General features: G+C 42.0%; 1 long non-coding RNA gene across 1 annotated transcript in view; it reads right to left on the bottom strand.

Annotated features, from left to right (window-relative positions):
• Positions 1 to 1,131: 1,131 nt before the first annotated feature.
• The window catches only part of LOC126303801 (uncharacterized), a 30,869-nt gene continuing 4,285 nt past the window's right edge, over positions 1,132 to 27,715 (bottom strand). Inside the window, exons 2-3 of the long non-coding RNA XR_007553156.1 lie at positions 23,113 to 23,262; positions 1,132 to 1,314 (exon numbers count right to left, since the gene is read on the bottom strand). This is a non-coding gene — a long non-coding RNA (uncharacterized LOC126303801). The remainder of the gene's footprint in view (positions 1,315 to 23,112; positions 23,263 to 27,715) is intronic.

Below are 27,715 nucleotides of genomic sequence, written 5' to 3'. Positions count from 1 at the left end.
TCTAATGAATGTAAGGAACGAGTGGAGACGCCCTTGTGCAGAGAGTAGGACATACATAACAACCAGTTGTGCAGAAACAACTCTTTCATATGCTGGACTAACTGCCTAACTCATACAGTCACTTCCTAGCGTCCTCAGAAGCGTTGTGTGTTGAAATTCAGTAACTGTGGACTACACTACTACACTCTTAAGTCTCAGAAGGTAAAATACCTCAGATTTACATTTTTTTTGAATCGAATGCCATTTTAATTTGTTCGTCATCTAGATAGTAATTTAAAACTGTTCTTTGCATCGAGAACCCAATATTACGTTAACTGTGAAGTTTAAGTCTGTAGTTGACATCACTTTCAATGTCACCCGTAAAGATGACAACAACTAGTGACGAAAGAGTTTCTGCTGTTAATCAACAGGAATACACCGTATGCAGTGCAACTTGCTGAAGGAAAGCACATGGTGCTCGAAAACTGTTAACACACATACAAATTCAGTTACTTTAGTGCCCTGGTAACAGTAACGATAAACTACTCTCAGTATAGCTGACGTTTCTTTAATCTGCGAGAAAGATCGATATATCTCCCCCGTCGTGGTCACCACAGGCTTCGCCCATTGTGCTCCACATATTATTGTGCCAGAATGTGGCTCCCATGCTGCGAAAAAGTTATATGCTTTAACGTAACTTTCAGCAACTTCAACTCCGGCTGTATTTCGCAGTGGAGCTCTACTGTCTGAATTATCCAAGCTCTCTCCTCTCCAAAGTTTCAGTCTGCCACTGTACTCTCCACTATGCCATAAAGCTTCAGTCTACCAGTATATACACCAATGTAGAGTATACCATCCAGTCAAGGAAGTATCCTTCTTCTCAGACTGTCATTCTCCACAACACGGACCTACCTGTGATAGACTCAGGACAGTTTCCTCGAAACAGCAAGGGACCACGCAGGAATTCCTATAAGCCAAGTAATCTCATACAAATTACGAAAGAAAATGAAGTGACTTGGTAATGTGGTTACTACAATATAATGTGAAACAATATTGAAAAATGACTGGAATGACACATAATTCAAAGACGTTTTTAATTATTGCAACAGGAAATGAAAAACGATATAAATAAAATGCCTCTTCAGTTCATATTACATATTTCTCCTTCATTAATAGTTTGGAGGCCATTCATTACTGTGCGTTTTGTTTGATCCAGTCGACAAACACGGGAACCCTGGTGTAAACTCCCGGCGGTAAGAGGCCAGCACAGTAGCGAGCGAATGAGAATATACCCACAAGCTGCTCGTTCACATACAGAGGTCCTCCAGAATCTCCCTGGAAACATGTTATTGTATTACAAAATTGCAATAAGAAAAAATCAACTTGAATCTTATCTAGGTGATACACCTGCGTATTGTGTGCGTAAGCTGTCATTGCTCTAACGTTATAAGCCCTAGAACGCCAATATACCTATATTCATTACCTGTTATTGGGCGCTGCTGACAATCAGATCAAACATTTATCAAACATCGTAATCGTTTTTGACTGTTCAAATTCAAACTTTGCTTTTTTCATGTGGAATACTACCACAAATTGCGAGCTTTAAGACATATAAGAACTTTAAAAAATCATATATACGTTATCAGTTATTTCCAAGTTTGGAATTGCGATTCACCACTTTTTTTTACATTTTAATTTACTTGATAACTCGCAAACGAGGAAGGTGCAGCCACAGACGTGATAAATGAATGATTATAACAGTTGAAAACAACAATGATATCTTTTAAAAGGCAATGTATACACTTTTGCTTCATACACATCTCCAAAACAAATGCCTACTGAAGTATCAAAACTTACAAAAATTTGAAAAGAACATGGACAAAGCCAGGTAAAGATAAAAAAGAGAATGAAGAAACTAAGTGATTGTAATAACTGAAGTGGTGACCCTGTAAATAGGAAGATACTGTTCAAAGTAGAAAAAAGCTTACTGTAATGGCTAAGTTAGTATTTCCTACTACATAATTATGATGAGTGTTCAACAGTCAGCCCTACTGAAGCCTGATGTTCTCAACACACGTAAAAATTTGTCAGTAGCAGTAAAGATTACGTTTGGTCGAAAACTGACATTTTGAGGCCGTGCTTGTGTAAAAAATATGTTGTTTTTTCAAAGAAGATATGTTGTTGTTGTAGTTGTTGTGGTCTTCAGTCCTGAGACTGGTTTGACGCAGCTCTCCATGCTACTCTAGCCGGTGCAAGCTTCTTCATCTCCCAATACTTACTGCAACCTACATCCTTCTGAATCTGCTTAATGTATTCATCTCTTGGTCTCCCTATACGATGTTTACCTCTTCGCAGCCCTCCAATGCTAAATTTGTGATCGCTTGATGCCTCAGAACATGCCCTACCAACAGGTCCATTCTTCTTGTCAAGTTGAGCCACAAACTCCTCTTCTCCCCAATTCCATTCAATACCTCCTCATTAGTTAAGTGATCTACCAATCTAGTCTTCAGCATTCTTCTGTAGCACCACATTTCGAAATCTTCTATTCTCTTCCTGTCCAAACAATTTATCGTCCATGTTTCACTTCAATACATGGCTACACTTCATATAAGTACTTTAAGGAACGACTTCCTGACACTTAAATCTATACTCGATGTTAACAAATTTCTATTCTTCAGAAACGCTTTCCCTACCATTGCCAGTCTACATTTTATAACCTCACTACTTCGACCATTATCAGTTATTTTGCTCCCCAAATAGCAAAACTCATTTACTACTTTAAGCGTCTCATTTCATAATCTAATTCCCTCAGCATCACACGACTTAATTCGACTACATTCCATGATCCTCGTTTTGCTTTTGTTGATGTTCACCTTATATTCTCCTTTAAACTGTCCATTCCGTTCAACTGTTCTTCCAAGTCCTTTGCTGTCTCTGACAGAATTACAACGTCATCGTCGAACCTCACAGTTTTTATATCTTCTCCATAGATTTTAATACCTACTCCGAATTTTTCTTTTGTTTCCTTTACTGCTTACTCAATATACAGATTGAATAACATCGGGGAGTGGCTAGAATACTGTCTCGATCTCTTCCCAACCACTGCGTCCCTTTCATGCCCCTCGACTTTTATAACTGCCATCTGGTTCCTGTACAAATTGTAAATAGCCTTTCGCTCCCTGTATTATACCCCTGCCACCTTTAGAATTTGAAAGAGAGCAGTCAATATTGTCAAAAGTCTACAAATTCTAGAAACCTAGGTTTGCTTTTCCTTAACCTTTCTTCTAAGATAAGAAGTAAGGTCAGTATTGCCTAACGTGCTCCAACATTTTTACGGAATCCAAACCTTCCCCGAGATCGACTTCTACCAGTTTCTCCATTCGTCTCTAAAGAATTCACGTCTGTATTTTGCAGTTGTGACTTATTAAACTGACAGTAAGTTAATTTTCACATCTGTCAACACCAGCTTTCTTTGGGATTGGAATTATTATATTCTTCTTGAAGTCTGAGGGTATTTCGCCTGTCTCATACATCTTGCTCACCAGATGATAGAGTTTTGTCTTGACTGGCTCTCCCAAGACTGACATTAGTTCTAATGGAATGTTGTCTACTCCCGGGGCCTTTTTTCGACTCAGGTCTTTTAGTGCTCTGTCAAACTCTTCACGCAGTAGCGTATCTCCCATTTCCTCTTCATCTACATCCTCTTCCATTTCCATAATATTGTCCTCAAGTACATTGCCCTTGTATAGACCCTCTATGTACTCCCTCTACCTTTCTGCTTTCCCTTCTTTCCTACGAACTGGGTTTCCATCTGAGCTCTTGATATTCATTCAAGTGGTTCTCTTTTCTCCAAAGGTCTCTTTAATTTTCCTGTAGGCAGTATCTATGTTACCCCTAGTGAGATAAGCCTCTACATCCTTACATTTGTCCTCTAGCCATCCCTGCTTAGCAGTTTTGCGCTTTCTGTCTATCTCATTTTTGAGTCGTTTGTATTCCTTTTTGCCTGTTTGATTTACTGCATTTTTATATTTTCTCCTTTCATCAATTAAATTCAATATTTCTTATCTTACCCAAAGATTTCTACGAGCCCTCGTCTTTTTGCCTACTTGATCGTGTGGTGCCTTCACTATTTCATCCCTCAAAGCTACCCATTGTTCTTCTACTGTATTTCTTTCCCCCATTCCTGCCAATTGTTCCCTTATGCTCTCCCTGAAACTCTCTACAACCTCTGGTTCTTTCAGTTTATCCAGGTCCCATCGCCTTAAATTCCTACCTTTTTGCAGTTTCTTCAGTTTTAATCTACAGTTCATAACCAATAGATTGTGGTCAGAGTCCACATCTGCCCCTGGAAATGTCTTACAATTTAAAACCTGGTTCCTTAATCTCTGTCTGACCATTATATAATCTCCAGGATTCTTCCATGTATACAACCTTCCTTCATGATTCTTGAACCAAGTGTTAGCTATGATTAAATTATGCTCTGTGCAAAATTCTACTAGATGGCTTCCTCTTTCATTTCTTACCCCCCAAGCCATATTCACCTACTATGTTTCCTTCTCTCCCTTTTCCTACTCTCGAATTCCAGTCACCCATGACTATTAAATTTTCGCCTCCCTTCACTACATGAATAATTAGTTTTATCTCATAAAATCTCATAAAATCCTGAAAACATCAGACAACAAACCCTGACAGCAAACACCTCTGAGTTAACACAAGAGAGAGTAGAAAACACGAGGACATATGTCTCACTTCCTTTCTTACGTGTCATATGCAAACATATACAAAATCCATTTAGAAACACAAACACGAAAGTATGTTTCCACACAATGCACGAACTCCAGCTGGCAGCTATTCATAACTGAAGGAATAACAAGCCCCATACAAAAGATCGGGTATATATGAACCCAGTACGCAAAAGTGTCCCTCCCACTATATAGGACAAAGTGGGAGAAGCTTCGATATTCGGTTCAAAGAGCATTTAGACGCCATTCGGATTAAACAAACCATCAAAATCTGCATTTGCAATACATGCAGCTTTTGACGAACATGGAGTGAAAACCATTTAAAACCAAATCAAAATACTGCATCGTTCTGAGAAAGGTAGCCTTATGAATCTACTTGAAGAGATAAAAGTATATGTACATCAAAATCAATCATCATCTCCTCATTGAACAGACAGACTTGTCCAATGTAGCCTTCTTAAAAAATTCCACTCGACTTTTTTCCAATTTGAAACATGAATAAAATTACTTTCTATTTGTTGTATCGCCATCTTTGTGTACATTTTCTCATGTAACCAAAATTTTTTGGTGTGTGTGTGTGGGGGGGGGGGGGGGGGGGGGAGTGGTGCTTTGAGCAATATGGTTATATATAAAAATCAAATTAATGCTACATATACTGTACTGCACAGTATTTCGCGAACACACGCCAACAACATACCGACAAAATGCCACGAGATTTTCAATTCAAATAAAATAAAACTATTCAGTCTTAAAGATTTGTTTATACTGTTCTCGATTGTTATGAAGGGCAGATACGTTAAAGTCATTTCCAACATCGTTTTTCACTGTAGAGCGCCAGCATCGCAAGAATCATTCACCACAAGGGGAAGTAAAGAGCCAAAAACGTATGTTAACTTTCACGAATGTGTATCTTGGCGTGAGCAGCTATCTGAAGATGAACCTGTACGTTCCAAACCGGGTAACCGCTATTTTAGGAAATAAATAGTTTTATGAATTGTGACTGGTTGCTGTCTTCGTTTCTGAAAGAATCAAGCTACATCAGATAGGACTGTTCACTAACGAAGCAGTCGTTCACAAGAAAGTATTTTCAATGTATGATGGTAGGGAAATGCTGTGGATAAAGGTAACAAATAAAAAGAGCCTGACAGGAACTGGTTACGAGGTTACTGTGAACATCTAGATCACGTCACGTCGTATGAACATTTATCAATCTGTAGATGATTTGTTATTAAATGTTGTCTACACGTAGACTCAGTGCCAGGAAAAGGGAAAAGAAGTCTTCGAATAGCTGGAAGGGATCTGGCAAAGTATAACGTATCTATAAAGGAAACTGCATAAAAGACGATAGTGTGACCGTTTTTAGAGTATTGTTCCAGGGTTTCGAATCTGTATACAGTATGCATTACAGAAGATACCGTACGAAATGAAAGACGCAGTGGTCGTATCGCAACGGAGCGGTCTACCCAGTATGACGAAACAACAACAAAGTAAAGGGAACATAAATGTAAACCATGGAAAAAAGTGACGTAGTTATTTCTCTTAGGTGTAATTAGGGATTTGGTTAGCTGTAGGTTTTGCGATCATTCTACTTTCACCGTCGTATATCTAGCGTAGGAATCATGGAAATGAGGGAGACTGAGGCCACTACACATGCACACGTGGCCTGGGGCAGTCTGGCTTTAGAGGGTGAACGGTGCGGACGCCAGCCTGCCTTATTTACTTTACGGACTTGAGACTCCACTTGATTGCGACGGGGAACATGGCCAATCGCTTTAAGAAAGCTACACTTCCTTTCACCTTTAATAATGAATACAAACGACCTACAGCGATGGAGGTAAAACACTTCCTCCGTGATGAGGCCCGATACCGCCATAGGAAATAATTATCATACACCTTTCCATTCTTAGTCAAGGTATTTGACAAGATGGTTTGTGACAGAATATTCAAATCTGTTCAACGCGGCCTTCTTTTTTTGTAACGCTAACGGGAACGTCGGCGCGGTAACAGTGACGGATGCGCGCTTGGGCGTTCGCACCGTAGAGCTGACAGCGGAAGAACACATTGCGGCTTTCGGCGATGCGGAGTGCTTCAGGATCGCTGCAGAGCGCTGGGTCCAGTTGAACACGCACTTCCTTTTAAATAGGGCGCGTCAGATCGCCAATGACCTCCGTTGTCATGTGCAGATATGTCGCAGTCGTTATATACGACGGTCATTCCAAGACCTGCTCTGGGTACGGCAAGGAAGATCATCGCCATTCGGAATGCCTACATATGCACGTCACTCAACTGCCGTCAGGTGACATGCCGAGAGATACTCCACTAGCGCCTGCAACCTTGCCTCCTCCTACCACATTCGCGCCCGTCGACCCCTTGTCGAACGTCTCGTTGAAAATTTCATTGTTCACCGTTCCTGTGACAGCTTTTGTGCTCGAACGTCGAGAGTGCCTCTCGTCTTCAGACACTGAAGGTCGTGTGCGCAAGCAGCTGCCACCCAAGAAGCGCAACAGTACCTCCAACCGGTATGCCTTGCTATCCATCCGGGACCTTGTGACCGATGGCCCTGGTGAAAAATCAATGATTTCTTAAGATTGAAAGGACAACGATATCACTTTGGCCGACCAAGAACAGCTCCGCTCCATTGGCGGCTCGGCTGTTCTGCAGATGTTGTCGTCGATGTTTGCGGTAAATCGTATGGATACATAAGAGACGCCGCGGGATTCGTGGAGGGATTTGCGGCGTCCGCAATGGACTAATAAAAGTCTGGCTGCAGCGGTGGATTCCAAGGACACACGTCGCGCGGCGCTGACCGCTGGCGCCGTTCTTATGCCTGCTGGTAGGATCCCCGCACGCCGTGGGCCACAGCCCAACTTCACACATACAATTAACAACACCACTTGGGTAAAACTCCAACTCCTTCCGGAAATGATTTGACTTCGCTACACTGACGTCGCACTGCCTCGGTAGGTGCTCCTGGCCGCTCTGCTGTATGTGGAAGGTTACGCCTCGTACTCCTCTCCCTGCGACGACGCAGTGGACGCGGAGTGACCGCGTATGTTCCGGGGGAGGTCTCCCAGTTGTCATTCACGAGGTGTCTACATCTACATGATTACTCTGCAATTCACATTTAAGTACTTGGCAGAGGGTTCATCGAACCACAATCATACTATCTCCCTACCATTCCACTCCCGAACAGCGCGCGGGAAAAACGAACACATAAACCTTTCTGTTCCAGCTCTGATTTCCTTTATTTTATTTTGATGATCATTGCTACCTATGTAGGTTGGGCTCAACAAAATATTTTCGCATTCGGAAGAGAAAGTTGGTGACTGAAATTTCGTAAATAGATCTCGCCGCGACGAAAAACGTCTTTGCTTTAATGACTTCCATCCCAACTCGCGTATGAAATCTGCCACACTCTCTCCCCTATTATGTGATAATACAAAACTAGCTGCCCTTTTTTGCACCCTTTCGATGTCCTCCGTCAATCCCACCTGGTAAGGATCCCACACCGCGCATCAGTATTCTAACAGAGGACGAACGAGTGTAGTGTAAGCTGTCTCTTTAGTGGACTTGTTGTATCTTCTAAGTGTCCTGCCAATGAAACGCAACCGTTGGTTCGCCTTCCCCACAATATTATCTATGTGGTCTTTCCAACTGTAGTTGTTCGTAATATTAACACCCAGGTACTTAGTTGAATTGACAGCCTTGAGAATTGTACTATTTATCTAATAATCGAATTCCAAAGGATTTCTTTTGGAACTCATATGGATCACCTCACACTTTTCTTAATTAGCGTCAACTGCCACCTGCCACACTATACAGCAATCTTTTCTAAATTGCATTGCAACTGATACTGGTGTTCGGATGACCTTACTAGACCGTAAATTACAGCATCATCTGAAAAAACAACCTAAGAGAACTGCTCAGATTGTCACCCAGGTCATTTATATAGATCAGGAACAGTAGAGGTCCCAGGACGCTTCCCTGGGGAACACCTGATATCACTTCAGTTTTACTCGGTGGTTTGCCGTCTATTACTACGAACTGCGACCTTCCTGACAGGAAATCACGAATCCAGTCACACAACTGAGACGATACCCCATAAGCCTGCAGCTTGATTAGAAGTCGCTTGTGAGGAACGGTGTCAAAAGCTTTCCGGAAATCTAGAAATATGGAATCAACTTAAAATCCCCTGTCGATAGCGGCCATTACTTAGTGCGAAATAAAAAGCTAGCTGCGTTGCACAAGAACGATGTTTTCTGAAACCATGCTGGTTCCGTATCAATAGATCGTTCCCTTCGAGGTGATTCATAATGTTTGAATACAGTATATGTGGTGCTTACTATGATGGGCACTGTAATATGTAAGCTCGTTCTGGCCGCAGAAGGGAAAGAGCGCCATTTTACTCTGAGGAGATCGCGCCCGTCTTTCTCGGCCGCTACGAACATTGCCTGCTTGCCGACGGCTTCAATTATGTTTCACGTCGAAAGGACCAACAACCCCACTTAAACACCTGTCAGGATCTGTGGTCCATCGTCAGCGAGCGTCCCTTCTGTCATATTTGGGATTTTCGACATGGCATTGCGCAGACACATACACTGAAGCACCTAAGAAAATGATGTAGGCATGCATATTCAAATACAGAGGTATGTAAACAGGCAGAATAAGGAGCTGCGGACTGCAACGCCTATATAAGTGTCTGGCGCAGTTGTTAGATCGGTTACTGCTCCTACAACGGCAGACTACCAAGATTTAATTGAGTTTGAACGTAGTGTTATAGTCGGTGCACGAGCAATGAGACACAGCATCTCTGAGGTAGCGATGAAGTGCAACCACTTCACGAGTGTACCGTAAATATCAAGAATCCGATAAGACATCAAATTTTCGACATTGCTGCGCCCAGAAAAAGATCCTGCAAGAACGGGACCAACGACGACCGAGGGGAATCGTTCAACTTGACAGAAAGGCAACCTTACCGAAAATTGGTTCTGATTTAAGTGCTGAGCTATCAACAAATGGCAGCGTGCAAACCATTCAACGGAACATCACCGATATGGGCTTTCGGAGTGGAAGGCCCACACGTTTACCCTTCATGATTGCACGACTCAAAGCTTTACGCCTCGCCTGGGATCGTCAACACCGATATTGTACTGTTGATGACAGCATGTCGGACGAGCCTCGTTTCAAATTGTATCTAGCAGATGGACGTGCATGGGTATAGAGACAACCTCATGAATCCATGGAACCTGCGTGTCACCAGGGGACTTTTCAAGCTGGTGGAGGCTCTGTAATGGCGTGCTGCCCCTGATAGGTGACGCATACATAAGTATCCTATTTGATCATCCGCTTCAATTCATGTCCATTCTGCATTTAGAAGAACTTGGCCAATCTCAGCAGGACCATTTGAAACTCACACGTCCAGAGTTGCTACAGAGTGACCCCAGAAACACTGTTCTGCGTTTAAACACTTCCGCTGCCCACCAGGCTTCTCAGACATGAACATTATTGAGCCTACCTCGCATGCCTTTCAACGTGCTGTTCGGAAGAGATTTTCACCCTCTCGTGTCAGTTCTCTCTAATACTACTTCAGACATTGGTCGAGTCGATGCCACGTCGTTGATGATGACCGTGTTTGGTTTGTGGGACGCACAACTGCGTAGTCATCAGCGCCTGTAAAAAGTCCCAGTTTTTACACATTCCAATTTTTACACAGTCCTTTCTAGCAACTGTGACGAATGATGATGATCATGATAAAATGATGAGGACAACAGAAACATCCAGTCCCTGGGTAGAGAAAATCCCCAACCCAGCTGGGAATCTAACTCGGGACCCCATGATCCAGAGACTCAATCGCTGGCCATTAGACCACGATCTGAGGACATGCCCCGTCCTGGAGCGGCACTTCTGCGTGCTCGCGGGGCCTTACAAGGTATTAGGCAGGTGCACCAGTTTCTTTGGCTCTTCAGTATACATGTCATATCGAGCACTCTGCGAGTTGCCTGGATAGGCTTTATGTCTCTCAGGGCCTGTCACTGCTGTTCAAGATAAAGAACCATTGGCATCCTCGAACTGCTGTGCATAAGTTAGCACCGCCTTCCTCTCACAGCGTTCAATGTGATGCCGTCATGCACTGTGGAAATTAAACACCACACATATCTTTCTAATGGCTAAGAAAATTGCTCGGTGGCTGGAGTGCACCAAGCCTGCGATACGATGAGTCTTGATGCAGGTTAGCAGGAGGTGCCTGCGTGGAACCACCATTCAACAGCCTGCTACTTTGCTGTGTTCCAAGACCTTGATATGCAACCACACTGTCTGACCAGATGGACTGCCACAGAATCGAGGCTCTCGTAGTGCGCTGGCACGTCGCAAATGACATGGAATGGTCTTGAGGACCCACTGTCAAGATATGGTGTGGCAGGAAGACTCCTCAGTGCACCAAATTGTCACTGCAAGAAAGCACCACTGACAACTGGTCTGAGAGCTCGTCACTCACGGGGAACATGGGGAAGATATCATCGCTAGCTGTGGAACACTTTCGCCACATTTTCAATAGAGCTATATGAAATGGATGACATGGATCTGGTTTTGTCCAGCATAATTTGCACAGTCTTGGACATAAGGGCGGAAAACTCCGTGCAGAACATCACTCGTGACCTCAAGGATGCGATACCAAAGGGCACTCCAAACAAGTCAACTGATGTGGATGGTCTCCCTGTGGAATTCTACTGGATTTGGTGGTTGCCATGTTCAAGAACTTTTGATGGAGGGCGCTACGCTTCCGCTGGAATTTATCGAAGGTATCATCCAACATCACAAGCTGTGGCAGGGGACTACTGTTGCCCAAGTCTGTCCCTAACCTTACTCAATATCGAATGCAAGATACTTGCACGTATTTTGGCGACACATTGCTGTCGGACCCTTCCGAGTGTGACTTATCCTTCCGAGTTTAATATTCAATGAACAAATGTTGCCAGGAGAACCAATCAGTGCCCCAACAGCCACTTGTGATTGTCGAAATGTGGCTGCTCTAACAGCTATGTGCGATCTCTGTGCAGCATTGGTGGCTGTTGACTTCGACAGTGCTTTTGTTCAGGTGCGAGATGGGTTGTCATCGTGGAGCAGATGGGCTTTCTGTCCCCCTTCACTGGTGTCCTATGTCGTGTCTAAGCCAGTGCCTGCGTCCTTATCCAAGCTACAGATCGTATCGCGAGAACGGTACCAATACATTATTCGTTACATAGATGCTCCTCTTTGCTATCACCCTGTAGCTGCTTGTAGGCTTGTCTCACTACACACTTGTCAGGATTCATCCTGTGGCAATACAAGTTCTGCTGCCACGCCTACGCAGATGACCTGTTGCTGGTAGTGCAATCGTGGGAAGAGACCACACGCATACTTGATCTGAAGTCCACATACGGGCTGTGGCGAACAGTGCTTTGAGTGTTGCTTAATCTATGGCGTTACCAACTGGCTGCGTACTCGTCCGAGAATAATTGACGGATGGCCAAGTGCACCTCCAAAAGCAGCGCGACACGAATGGCAGAAGATCATATCATTTCCTGCAGAAGTTGGAGTTTCACCTGCGTACTAATGTTACAGTTGTAAATCGTAGCCGCATGGTATGCTGCACCAGAGAGGTCAACATCTGCTGTACCCTCCAAGGCACCTATCTGGCCGTTTGGTAACGTTGACTCCATTGCCTTGGTGCATAGCGACTTGTGGAATGTTTGAACGTCCATGTATTTGGTTCGTGCATAAGTTCGTAGGATTTTTCCATAACTTTCATAAACATAACAGACACACGTAACAGATTAGCCGCATGGTATGCTGCACCAGAGAGGTCAACATCTGATGTACCCTCCCAGGAACCCATCTGGCCGTTTGGTAACGTTGATTCCATTGCCTTGGTGCAATGTTTGAACGTCTATGTATTTGGTTGGTGCATAAGCTCGTAGGATTTTTCCATGACGTTCATAAACATAACAGACACACGTAACAGAGACTTCAGTCGTCAACAGTATGTTCTCATTCACTATTTAATAGAGTCTTCCAACGCTGGGGTAACTTTTCAATTCAACGATTACAGAAACCACGTGATTTCGAGACCAAGAACAGATCGAACCATGGCTGGAGCGCACTTTCATCCAGGAAGGAAGTCCCTTGAATATTATTCTACAGAGAGCGGAAAACATGAAAATCTGAGGACACGAGAGCAGATGAATAAGGTAGGTGTGGAATGACTTCCCAATCCAACTCTTGTATAGTGTTCTTTGTCAGTCTAGTAGAACTCGGGCAGGCAATTTCGTGGAGTAGTATCACTTCATACATTCTTCCTGGTCGTTGTTCTTCGATTGTGTCTGCAAGACGTCTCAGTCGTTGACAATAAAGCTCGTCAGTGATGGTTACACCTTGGGGAAGAAATTCGTAGTATACCATACCTTCACTGTGCCACAAGATACATAACATACCTTCTATGCATGTGTACAGGTCTTTGTTCAGGGAACTGCTGCTTTGTTTGGGCTCAACCACTCCTTTATTTTCCTGATGTTAGCATAAAGAGAGCATTCCCCGTCACCAGCATAAATACAGGGTAGGAATGGTCGGTGTTGCTCACGAGCCAATTGATAACAAGTACTCGCAGATGAACATATGGCCGTATGCTGATTTCTGTGATTTTCACTTGGAGCGTACAGTATCCACACACCAGATTTTTTAACCTTCGCCACTTCATGCTAATGTCATACAATGGTGGAATAAAGACGGTTCATCATATTCGACAGTTACCGAGTACACTGACGTAGAGCGTTATGGATTTAATGCGTTTATATGATCTTCATCAAATCCCAAAGACCTTCTTGAAAGTGAATTGTCACTAACGTCAAAACGATCCTCCCCAAAACGAGAAAACCATTTTCTTGCCTCGCTTTGTCCAGTGGTATTATCCGCATACACGACGCAAATGTTTTTGGCTGTCTCCGCTGCTGTCACACCTTTACTGAACCCAAACAGAAGAACATGTCGAAAATGCTTAGGTTTCTCAATACCTAGCGTCCACAGTTTCACTTTCTCGAAATGACAAAACGATTATGTATAAACTCAAATAGCAAAAGTGAGCTACAAATAAAAAAGACAATCGATCAATAGACCCGTAAAACGGAATATCAACATGCGAAACATAAACGCTACGAACTTACGGATAAGCTAATAGTTTTCAAGCTGGAGCCCATAGCACAAGTCCTTCCGATGTCGTCTGCCTACAGGCCGCGTTGGGGTACTTGGACAGATGGTAACATTTTTAATGTGAAATAAGATACACTCACGCTCCCCAGGACGGCTGGGGACTTGGAATCTACAGCGTGTGGTGTCGCATGGTGGGCTTATATCTGATCACCATGAACGAACAGTGGTTGGGCACAGGGAGGTCACTCAAGTGACAACTGTTGGTCATCTACATACCAACCTCTACATCCACGCGCCTCTATTCGCGCATGTGTCTGGTAATTTCGTGTATCTTAGCTATGTATCTGTGGGCCTGCTATGCACGCACTCCACGCATCCGAATGATTTCTACATTCAGTTACTGCGCAACGTCTCTTTCAATAACATGGAGATCAAGTAGCCATTGACGAGGTGGACTGCAGATGGTGGAACGTTCATCAGCCGCTCCTCCCAACATCAGTCCTAGAGACGTGTTATCATGTCACCTGTGGAAAATTTGCCACTAACCAGCATTTTCATCCAGTTGGTATGATCAACACCCTATGCTCCAACTGTCACTCGGTGGGCGATGGCGTCCGACTCTTGACCTGCACCGTTGTTCGTGAAATCTGGAAGGCAAATGGTCACTGTTTTCTTCGTGCCTCTACATCCATGGTCGAATGGTACACTTTCGTTTTCCAAGAGAACGTTTGTTTCCCTGCAACCAAGACTCATGCGACTATATAGGTCAATGGACGGACAGTAGCTTACCTATATGGAACGGGGTGAAATCGCGGCTCGGTCTTTAGACAATCCTGCAGAATAAACGTTCAGTGAACTAACGACGTCTACGTGTATTTCGTTCGTCAGTTACTTCGGTGGAGTTTTGTGCAACCATCCACCCAGCAGGAATTTGCCTGGTGCGAGTGGCTCGACTTCTCTCAGATACACCACTGACACTCCTCATGTTACCCCAAGGCCCTGGCGGTAGCAGCAGCTGACACCACACTGTCCTTGTTTTCCGTTCTCCCCTCTCCCTACCCACCACTGGCGTGTCTAACGATGGAATTTTAGGATTACAGTTGAGTATCTCCTTCCGTGACTGTCCCTTTTTATTGGCTTCCAGTTGGTTAGTGGTGCTGAGGACGCCGCGACCACGCCTCCTGATTTGGAGTCCAGGTCACTCTGACCCCCGCCCTGCCATCAAGAAAGAGACGACCCACATGTGCTCTCTCTCATGCCAACTCCCGTCCGCTTACGAGGAACGCTCAGTTTGCATTTTACGGTATTAGCCCCTGATTTGCTGTGTTTTCTTTTTTCCGAAATAAAATTTATATTTCCCTCAGTTGTCACCCTGAAGAAAACAAACCGAGGGAACATTCTTGACCAGTAACCAGAATGTTCTGGGTCCCGGATTCGAAACATGAACTGCTTAAATTCTGAATAAAAATCATCTGCAATTGGACGGAAGCCTTCTGGCATCATAAACCATTCTCTTTCTGCCAACGGACTTGTGAAAGAGGTCGGAAGAGAGGGGAGAGATTTGGGGCACTTTCTTGTCGACGGTGTGGGAAACTGCCCCTAAAGTTGGAATAATCAGTTACGATCAACACCATGAGGTATCAGAAGGCAATTAAGACGCAAAATGTGTATCCACAGGACATGTGACTTATGTGTGACTTATGTGTGGTAAAAAGTTCCGGACCCTTATTCAGATCTGTGATTAATCGATGGAAGGGTAACGATCTACAGATCGAGGTGCAGAACATCAGATGTTTGAACATAGTAGCAAATATGAAAAGACAAATTATCAATCTAGATATATTCGAAATGTGAACTGGAGTGGGAAGAGAGAAATGATTTCTGGTCCGAAATGTAGAGGGTAGTATCAAAGGCAACAGAAAATATTCTAACGAGAGTAGTGCTCTTTATGGTAAGGATGGTGGGGGCAGAGAGTGATTTACTGTGAGCTATTCAGTGACAGGGTTGTTCTCATCGGAATCGACAGCAAAACCAGCACTGAGAATAATACTTCAGGTATACACGCCGACGTCGCAAGTATTAGATGAAGTGGTTGGGAAAGTATATGAGGATATAATTCGCTGTGGAAAGGGAGATGAAAATATAACAGCCTTGGGGGATTTGAACACGGTTGTCGACGGTGGAGTGAAAGACAGGATTACAGGAGAAAATGAGCTTGGCAGCAGGAGAGAGGCGAAAGACTGATTGAGTTCTGTTGTAAATTTCAGCAGATAATAGCGAATGCTCTGTTTAGGAGTCACAAGAGGAGGAGGTATACTTGGGAGAGGCCGGGGGATACACGAAGATTCCGAAATCAGTTATTGGACTGTGAGGCGTATCCAGAAGCAGATATATAATCAGATCTCAATGGAGTAGTGGTGAAGAAAAGGCTGAATTTTAAGAGAGTAGTCAGGAAGAATGAATACGCAGAATAGTGAGGTATGGAAGTACTGAGGAATGATATACTCTTCGAGTTCTCTGAGCCGATAGATACTGCTATAATGAATAGCTGTACACTGTCTGTTTAGAACGGCGACGGTATCTTCTGTACGGCATCTTGGCAGCGTTCAATGCAGTTGCCTGTGCAGCAGCAGCAGCGCGACTGAGCCGCTACGCGGCGCTCGCTCTCTTATATACAATCCGATAACGCGTGGCCTTGAATCGGACTTAGAATATTTCACACTGCTAGCGGAGTCCAGTCGAAGAAGAATGGATATATCTAAAAACGGCAGTCACAGAAGCCGTAAAGAAAACTATAGCGACACACAAGATAACTGCAAAGAAACCGTTGGTAAGAGGAAAAATACTTCGGATGATTGACGAAAGGAGGAAGTACAGAAATATTCAGGGAAATTCAGGAATACAGAAATATAGGTCACTTCGGAATGAAATAAATAGGAAGAACAGGGAAATTAAAGAAAAAGATTCGGTGAAAAATGTGAGAAAACGAGAAAAATTGATTGGCGAAAGGTCTGGTTCGGCGTATAGAAAAGTCAAAACAGTCTCCGTGAAATTAAAAGCAAGAGACATAATATTAAGAGTGTAATGGTAATTCCAGTGTTAAATGTAAAGGAGATTGCCGATAGGTTTGAAATGGTACAATGGATGCATCTGGGTGCGAGACGAATTGTCTGCTCACGTGATGGAAGAAACAAGATTCGACAGGGAAGAAACAGAGCATCCGGTAGAGGAATCAGCATTTAAAAGAACTTTGGAAAAGTAAAGAAGGAATACGGTAGAAGAGATACACGAGATTCCATCGGAATTTCTAAAATTATTGGTGGAAGTGGCAGAAAACCGACAGTTCACATTGGTGTGTAAAACGTATGAGTCCGGTGATATACTATAGGACTTACGGGAAAATTATCATCCACACAATTAAGACGACGGCAAGAGCCAATAAGTTCGAGAATTATCGTACAGTCAGCTTGACAGGTCATACTGTCGAGATGAATAATGCAGAGAACAATGGAAAAGAAAAATGAGTATTTGTTAAAAATAGATAACGATCAGTTTGGCTTTAAGAAAGGTAAAGGCATCAGAGAGGCAGTTATGACGTTGGGGCTGATAATGGGAGCAAGAGTGAAGAAAAAACGAGACACTTTCATTGGATTTTTCGGCCTGGAAATAGTGTAAGATGTTCTAGCTATAGGGAGAGACACGTAATAGACAGGGTGTCCCAGCTATCTGGTCCACCCAAAATATCTCTGGAACAATAACAGCTATTGGAAAACGACTTTCATCGGTATCAATGTAGGGCTGGGGCCCATGAATGTACATATTTGGAAACATTCTAAAACAAAAGCATATGTGTTTTTTAACACAAAATTATGTTTTTTTAAATGGACTTCCTATATTTTTTCTTCAGCAATCCACACCACAAAGCACTAACACGACGGCGTTGATTGCATCGCAATATCCCCATTACATCCCGAGATATTGAGACGCAAAGTTGACGCTTGAAACGCCTAACATGCGCTGCTAGCTAGCGCACGTCCTGAGGCTCAGGCGTGAACCTCATGCTGCCCGTAATCGCGATGTGATTGATATGTGTAATCACAACTCCATACTTATCAAGAGGTCCGAAACGAATAATACGGTCTGCTGCCATCAACTCTCATAAGCACATAATGGTTTCCCTCTTGCACGTTTTACGTACCTACGTACACAATATGAACCAGCATCGATCGGTGTACACCCGTCAGGTTGTCTTATTTATCCTGCACACCGAAAATAAGGTTTATCTAATGCGTTATATGACCCATTGTGCCTGTCGCGCAGTGCCTGGCTCTACCTAGTCAAGTGTCCAACGTAGTTCCCACTACTGCCACAGTTACCACTTCGCCTTGTTTATGATTTGCGACCCATGCAAACTCCTGTACTCCGTCACCCTCCGAGCATCCCATTTGTCGTTGCTTTGGCGTGCAGTACACCGCTGGCCAGTGTAGTCGTGCATCAGAGTAATCTAGTGACGGCACGGAGGTAGTACATATTGTGAATAAACGTTGTGTTGTGGAACTTATACTGTACAGTATAATGTACACACATGAAGATATGGTAGAAATGCTGCTGATCTATGGAGAATGTACGTTGACGGGAAATACGTTATGAGATTGCTTGTTTCTTCATAGTACTGTTAGCGAACATTATGATTATTAAATTAATATGTCTGATTTCTACCCTATTCTAGCTTAAATCTAAGCTTAAATCCAAGACCTCGACATCGTCCTAGAACACGCACAGATGAACGTGCTGACGTTGCTATGCTCGCCACCATAGCTGTGAATCCTCAAATCAGCACACGTCAAATTGAACGTGAAGTTGGTGTGTCGAAATCAAGTGCACGGGGTATTCTTAAACGTCATAAATTTCATATTTACCGTGTTCATTTACACCACGATATTCATGGAAATGACTTCCGCAATAGGGTAACATTTTGTCGGTGGGCTCAGCAAAAACGTCTGACAAATCCAAATTTTTTGTAGATGTTCTCTTTACCGACGAGGCATCATTCTCTAACAAAGGATTTGTCAATATGAGGAAGATGCAGTATTGGTCCGCAGACAATCCAAAATGGCTCCGTCAGGTAGAGCATCAACATCCGTGGAAAGCTAATGTTTGGTGTGGGATTATTGAAGATACCATTATTGGACCTTTCTGTATAAATGGCATCCAAAATGACAGACAATACTCGAAGTAGGTTACAGTACGCTTGTTCGCCCAATGCTTGAATACTGCTCAGCAGTGTGGGATCCGCACCAGGTAGGGTTGATAGAAGAGATAGAGAAGATCCAACGGAGAGCAGCGCGCTTAGTTACAGGATCATTTAGTAATTGCGGAAGCGTTACGGAGATGATAGATAAACTCCAGTGGAAGACTCTGCAGGAGAGACGCTCAGTAGCTCGGTACGGGCTTTTGTTAAAGTTTCGAGAACATACCTTCACCGAAGAGTCAAGCAGTATATTGCTCCCTCCTACGTATATCTCGCGAAGAGACCATGAGGATAAAATCAGAGAGATTAGAGCCCACACAGAAGCATACCGACAATCCTTCTTTCCACGTACAATACGAGACTGGAATAGAAGGGAGAACCGATAGAGGTACTCAGGGTACCCTCCGCCACACACCGTCAGGTGGCTTGCGGAGTACGGATGTAGATGTAGATGTAGATGTAGATTTATACGATACAATCTAACTGTTCTCTTGGACACCGTACCTCTGAACCGGAAAATGGACATGTGGTATCAGCATGACGGATGCCCTGCACATAACGCTTTACGAGCACGCCGACTTCTGAACCGTAAGTTCCCTGGTAGGTGGATTGGACGAGGTGGCCCAGTTAGGTGGCCTGCCCGATCTACGGACCTTACACCGCTGGATTATTTTCTTTGGGGAGCAGTGAAGGATGCTGTTTACCAACATGAACCAACAACACCAGAGGACATGAAGCAACGCATTATTTATGCTTGTACAGCCATCAAAGAGGAAACAGTAGCACGAAGTAAGGCATCCTTCATCCGCAGAGTGACCCTATGTATGCAAGCCAATGGGCATCACTTTGGGCATGAGATGTGAACGCTATGTTTAGTATGTAGTGCTGGTATCACAGTTGAAGTTTCTACAAAGGGCCATATTACCCAGTGATGTTAAGAAACATTTGTTTGCAACAATTTGTCATTTAACGCATTAGATAAACATAACATTGATAATTATATAATAATGAAACTAATTGGTTAAAACATGTTTACATTCATCTTCTATGTTCTACCTGAACTTCCCAAATCAAAATATTTTTACCTAAACAACGGTACAACTCTTGCTCGTTTCACTAAAACCATCAACATGAATTTTACTATTACGACTGAATGATTAACTGTCACTTGCGTAAGATCTACAGTAAAGTAAAGTTTTACCGTTGAACGGCATTACCTTTTTAGTAACGAATTAACGATAAGCGAAGTTAACTTTATGACTAACGTTGCGGTTCACAGATATGTTACAGAACCGCATCACCCATAGCCTATGGGATAAATACCTGCTGGAATTTACGACGTTAATGCAGGATGGCAGCAGACCGCATTATTCGTTTCGAACCTCTTGATAAGTATGGAAGTGTGATTACGCATGTCAATCACATCGCGATTACGGGCAGTATGGGGTTCACGCCTGAGCCTCAGGACGTGCGCTAGCAGCGCATGTCTGGTATTTCAAGCGTCAACTTCGCGTCTTAATATCTCGGGATGTAATGGGAACATTGCGATGCCATCAACGCCATTGTGTATGTGCCTTGTCATGCTATGGATTGCTGAAGAAAAAATATAGGAGATCCATTTAAAAAACATAGGTTTGTGTTAAAAAACACATATGCTTTCGTTTTAGAATGTTTCCAAATATGTACATTCATGGGACCCATCCCTACATTGATACCGGTGAAAATCGTTTTCCAATAGCTGTTATTGTTCCAGAGATATTTTGGGCGGACAAGATAGCTGGGACTCATATAGGGTGTATACGTACGATATCAAGAGGTAATAACAAAGAACGACCATGAACGAAGTGCTCCGATTAATAAGTGAGTAAAGCAGGGATGTAGCCTTTCGCCCCTACTGTTCAATCTGTACATCGAAGAAATAATGACGGAAATAAAAGAGAGGTTCAAGAGTGGAATTAAATTTCAAGGTGACAGAATGTTATGATATAATTCTGCATCTACATCTACGTCTACATTTATACTCCGCAAGCCACCCAGCCATGTGTGGCGGAGGGCACTTTATATGCCACTGTCATTACCTCCCTTTTCTGTTCCAGTCGCTTATGGTTCGCGGGAAGAACGACTGCCGGAAAGCCTCTGTGCGCGCTCGAATCTCTCTAATTTTACATTCGTGATCTCCTCGGGAGGTGTAAGTAGGGGGAAGCAATACATTCGATACCTTATCCAGAAACTCACCCTCTCGAAACCTGGAGCAAGCTACACCGCGATGCAGAGCGCCTGTCTTGCGGAATCTGCCACTTGAGGTTGCTAAACATCTCTGTAACGCTATCACGGTTACCAAATAACCCTGTGACGAAACGCGCCGCTCTACTTTGGATCTTCTCTATCTCCTCCGTCAACCCGATCTGGTACGGATCCCACACTGATGAGCAATATTCCAGTACTCAAGTATTCGTTGATGATACTGCTATCACCACTAAAAGTGAACAAGAATTACAGAATTTGTCGAATGGTGCCAACAGTCTAATGAGTGCAGAATATTGACGGAGAGTAAATCGAAGAAAGACGGGACCAATAAGTTGTAGAAATGAGTACAGCAAAAAACTTATCAAAACTGGGGATCGCGAAATACACAAAATCAAGCAATTCTGCTATCTAGATAGGAAAACAACGAAGGATGGATGGAGCAAGAAGGATGTATGAAACAGACCATCATAGGCACAAAGAAAATTCCTGGTCAAAACAGAAGGCTATTAGTATCAAACATAGGCCTTCATTTAAGAAAGAAATTGCTAAAAATGTAAGTTTGGAACACATGATTGTAAGGTAGAGAATTATGGACTTTGGAAAATACGAAACACAAGAGAATCGAAGCGTTTGAGATAAGGAGCTACAGAAGACTGTTGAAAATTAGGTGGACAGATAAGGTAAGTAACGACGAGGTTCTCCACAGAATCGGCGAGTAAACGAATACCTGGAAAACACTGACAAGAAGAAGGGACAGGACAACATTACATCTATTAAGACATCAAGGAATAACTCCCTTGGTTTGTAGCGAGTGGTATAGAGGTAAAAATTGTAGAGGAAGACAAAGGGTGTAATACATTTAGCAATCAATTGAGGTTGCAGGTTGCAAATCTGCTCTGAATGTTGTTGGCACTGGAGTGGAATTTGTGTCCGGCCGCATCAAATGAATCAAAAGACCGATGACCCAGAAAAAAGCGTAAGCATATGTGATTGCAGTTCGTCACAAAATCGCCAGTGTTTTACAAAATCCAACTAGCTGTGCGTTGTAAAGTGGCTTGAGGAGTTTATATGGAGTTGTACATGTATGTGACCCCGTCTTCAGCTATTTTGTTGGTACGTATGGCAGATGTAAATGCGATCGATAAAGAAAATTAAAAAAAAAAACAAGTTTTGGAGGCTGGTATTGGAGGATCTATATTAAATTTGTAATTGTATAGTTGATGTGAAGTATGAACTGGGTCGTTACCAAGGCAACGAAACAAAAACAGCTGGTGAGTTGAAGCTGTAAACGTCGCCACTGTAAGTGCTTGTATTCCTTGCACGTACGTCCTATCATTTATACATAAATACATACACGAGCACATACATACATACAAAACATGCAGTATAGAAATACAGTATACATAAATAGGAAAAACGTGCTACCATTGTCTTACAGTCGTGCAATTTGTGAGTTCTACATCTTCTGTTCGTCATTATTTGACCGATCTTTATTTATTTATTTTTTCATTTCGTTGGAGTGAAATGGACGTCCCGTAAATAAGAGCGGTCACGATAATCTCGAGAATACTGTTTCCAGCTACGCTTATTTAATTTTAAGAGATGTCAGTAAATCCCCTCTCAGTATAAACAGAAAATATTGGCCTCATAGTTGCCAGAAACGTCCGTATGCATAATTATAAAAGTAAAAGGGAATTGGAAATTACTTACTCCGCAAGTCCCAGAATAACGGTCTCCTGCGCAAATGTGCTGCGGCAGTATACCATTAAACTTGTAGCCGATCTGACACTCCTGGTTGTTGATGATGGTTACGTTGGTTTTCTGAAGCCATGGTGCCAGCGTATCGTTTCCATATTCGTACTACAAAAAAAAATATAATTTAAATTCTGCATATAATAACGTTCAATGTCAAGGATAACATACGTTGACTTTGAAGTAAAAGACTAATCGTTTTAGTTAAAAATTTACTCTTATATATTGAAACAGTCTACGTTAGCACTCTATGGACAGTGACAAAAGTTTTTGCAGTAAGCAGATTCTCCTACTGTCGTGTACTACAAAATATATATCAACAGTTGCCACAAAGAAATTTCTGGACTCAAAAATAGAGGCAGCCACAAGATCTTCAGACGTGGGCAGGGATCTAAGTCACATGGTTCGATCTCTAGTCAACTGTGTGGATATTATCGCAATTTGTATTTCATATTCCTCAGCATTCCCATTACCAAAGTGACTTTGTGCGTGTCTCTGTAGTCCTTATGAAATTCGTTTGCTTATGACTCAATACGCTGTTTCTTTCGTCCTTATTGATACGGAGTACTTCCATTTACTGTTTTACTCTTTGAAACAAAATTTCATGTCTTTTGGTGCAGGGCCATCGGCTCGTGTCCATTGCTACACCTGCTGTTTCTGAGGTCTAGTTTCATCCACAGAGATAACATGGATACAGTTCCAGCCCCATGATTTTTTAAAACGTCCCAAAAGTTTTCGGCAGAAGCGTTTTCGTATTTTCCTTCGGTGAAGCTTTATTATAGGAGACCTGCATTTGCAAAACACGCTCCTGGTTAGTCTTCAGGTGAAATGCTTCTAATTTGTTTATTGTCTCATACGTTTCATTACCCTTTCAATCGTCCATCATTCAGTGTCGTGCACACTGTTTCGATTTTCTCATCCCTGATTGCTGTTTTAAATGTCCAACACGTGGAACACCTTAAAGAGAGTGACCGGCACATTTGAATTAAAAAGGCCACCATATTTACTGTTCTAAACAGACAGTGTACAAAACCATCGAGAACATTGAGTTTGCTACAACAGCTGGAGACAAGAAGAATCGTATACCAATCAAGTCTGTCGCTGCTCAAGCCTTGCTGGACGGACCTTCTGTTTTCTGTGGTTGCCGACTTAATTTTAGTTTAGATATTAATGATTCATTTGGTCATGGTAACGGATGGTTTACTGTAACTATTGTTCGTGGAGGTACAGGAGTACCAAATGTTCCTGCACTTGAAAGTTTTGTGGACAGAGACATTATTGCTTTTCGCACCTACCATATGGCTGAACTTGCTAATAAAGACTTTGGTAAATCAGCGTATATGTCACCTTCTTCTTTGTCTTTATATACACGGAACAGGAGGAAAATATCTGTAAATGAGTCTGTATTCATTTGGGTAAAAGGTAAAGGTGTATTCTTCACAAAACTGCACCAGTTCTGGTTGATACTCCATTACTACAGTGAATTTCCTTAGTGCTAGTTTATATATTTTGTGGAAACTGCTCTAAAAAGCCCTCTTACATAATGAAATGTGGAAATGTGTTTGCCAACAGCTTTATATTTATCATTTTATAGAAGAATAAACAAACAAAAATTTTGTATTAATACCCTGCTTAATATTGTTCCCAGCACCCACTTACCAAACAACCACCACACTTCCTTATCAGTAGCAGAAACAGACTTTCATTGGTATTAGCGTCATCTATGTGCTACTTACAGAACTCTTCACCTTACCTTCACATGATTAAAAAGCACAAAAATAACGCTTACCTTAAATAACAGAATACATCAAACAGTTACAGTTGTGAAGGGCATAATCGTCTGCACCTATCTTCTGCGTACGCCATCAGGCTGTATAGTTAAACATATGTAACACAAACATACAATAAACTGGAAGAGAGAAAGAATTAATTGAAAAGTTGAAAGTTCCACCGCATCTCACGATTTATTTTTTTATTTTTTATTTGTTTATTTTGACTTAACCACGTTGCTTCAGTTTAAGACACAGGGTGATAAATAAAGTGCTATTCATCAAACAATACTAGTCAAACAATGGTGCAAAATAACATTTCCATGTTTCGTCGATTCTGTAAACACAGCCTTATGGTCTCTGTAGCCAAGCAAGCAAAAATGATAATTTTTTTGGGCCAGAAATATATCTTGCTCATGAATTTCAGAGTAGACCTCATATCGAACACGCACTTTCCAATCTGTAAACACAGTTTTCTTCTTCTTGTGCACTTCAAGCCTTAGGCACTTGTGCCTGTTCCCTCGTTACCTTTCATCGCCAACTCATTCTGGGTCTTCCTACATCCCTTCTTCCTTTCCACTAGTATAGTACAGCAAGACGTGGGATTCACTCTGAACTGATTCTTTGTAGTTAAGGTTCCCACAACGTTTTATTTTGTTCAATCTTTCCATTAATGTTACAAATATCTAGCCCATTCCCAATATCTTCATTTCTTGTAGTGTATTCTCTCATAAAGCCTTTCATTATCCTAAAAATCTCATTTTATTGCTTATAGTTTGCAATTATCGTTTTTTATGGATCCATGACTCACTAACATATAACAATACAAGCGCAGCCATGGTTTTATAAAATTTTAATTTTGTTTCTTTCTATATTTTGTTCTTCAATGTTTTGTTTTCCTCCTGCATGTTGACAGATATTTGTTAATCTTATTTTCTGTGTCCCTGTCCATGTCATAATTTATAACGCATTCTAGAAAATTAATGTCAGAGGTCAGCTCAAATGGTGTTTTTATTTTTGAGTGTATGATGTATTTCCAGTGATGAGTCATGCTTTTAGTTTTCTGTGTTGACATTCGAAGGTTATATTTGCTTTTCCCAAACGTGCAATTTATAGCTCATTTTCAGTTTCTTCCAAAATAATTTATATGAGCATTAAATAAGACTTTTGACAGGCTGCAGCCTTGTTTCAATTCCTTATTGGTAGTTTTATTGTTACCAACATATTTATAATTTTTGTGTTCCTGTGTAAGCTTCTTATAGAATCAATAACATGTCGAAGATATGCAGCTTTAATCCTTATGTCCCATAGTTTCTTTCTGTTTACACTGTTAAAAGCTTTTTCGAGGTCAATAAAAGCTATCAGTGTTTCTAAACTGAATTCCCGTCGTTCCTTTAAACTTCTTTTCATGGTGAATATGTTGTGACTGCGTGAACAGCCTTTGCAAAATCCACACTGTCCTTCAGCTAGAAGAGTGTCTGACATGATTCTTAAACGATTATAGACTATTTTTCAAAAAATCTATGTTTAGGAGGCTAATTCTTCTGTAATTTTCGCAATTTTTTCTTTTACTTAAAGAAATGATATAGCTTCTGATACTTTCAATGCGTTTGTGATTTCACACCAGTACCAACATCTTTAAATAGATGTACACATCTAAACTCACAAAAGGAACAAGCCTATTTCAAATTTTTCTTGTTAATATCACCTGATCTATAAGCTTTCCTATTTTGATCCTTTTTAAAACTATTGGCAGTTCTTCCTTTGTGACTGAGTCCATCGTACTATTATGTGATGTTTCCCCTCCTCGTCCTTCAATTTTGGATCTTGTATTTGCCACAACTTCTTATATAATTCTTTGCACTGACCTTGGTTAGTTATATTTATTTACATTTGTACAGTCTAGCATCTAATATGAAAGCAGAACACAGATCACATCTTTCATCATTCAGTATATCGGAAAACAGAATACTACATATAGAAAAGGTCTACTGCTGTTTTCGTCAACGCAGGGTGAACCACAACTCCACCGACAATATTTCAAATGTTCCTAGGGAAAATATCTAAACATTTTCGCACAAGGAGTCCATGATCTCCAACATATCACAACACAGTAATCGCATTTCATTTGATTTTTTACTCCATTATATTTTGCATAGAAAGTATCTATATAACAGTGAAAATGTCAACGCTGCTTCTTCTTTAGAAGTAATACTCACTATTCTGTCATTTTACTTTTCTATCTGAAGCATGTATCCAGAACTCCTCCAACATGTTTCAGGTTTATTTTCGGTAGTATTAGTTGTACGTTAACAGTGACACAGAAAGAAGTGTGGATAGGTTTACTGTTGAAGAGTTGGTGGATATGCACCTTGGGTACAGGTTCACTAAAGCTATGGAAGAGCTTCGCACAGATGCTATGCGAACCTCTTGCTGCAACCACGGCGACCATTCCACAATACTTTTGCATCTGCCCTTAGGTACCTAAGAGGATATGGATCCTTCCTTGGTAGAAGGTGTTGCAGATTACTAGTTTTTCATTGTTGTGAAGGCGTTTGCACAGAAACGTAGGTGAAAGACGTAACAGTTCGAGTAAATCGAAATTACTTTATTTCTCTATGACGACCCACGGAAGACTACTTGTCACTAATCCCTAAAAAATGTTCCTATGGAAGCCTCGAAATTGTGTCGGTAGAGTTCAGCTTCAACCTGTATGCAAACTGCATTTAAAAATATAAACGCTCCGGTGGTAACAGGGTTTGTCGTACCGTGACTAACACTGCAAAAAGAAC

This window comes from Schistocerca gregaria, chromosome 1 (assembly GCF_023897955.1).
Source record: "Schistocerca gregaria isolate iqSchGreg1 chromosome 1, iqSchGreg1.2, whole genome shotgun sequence".
NCBI lineage: Eukaryota > Metazoa > Arthropoda > Insecta > Orthoptera > Acrididae > Schistocerca > Schistocerca gregaria.
Note: the sequence above shows the minus strand (reverse complement) of the source record. Positions and strands in the feature narration are given on the sequence as shown.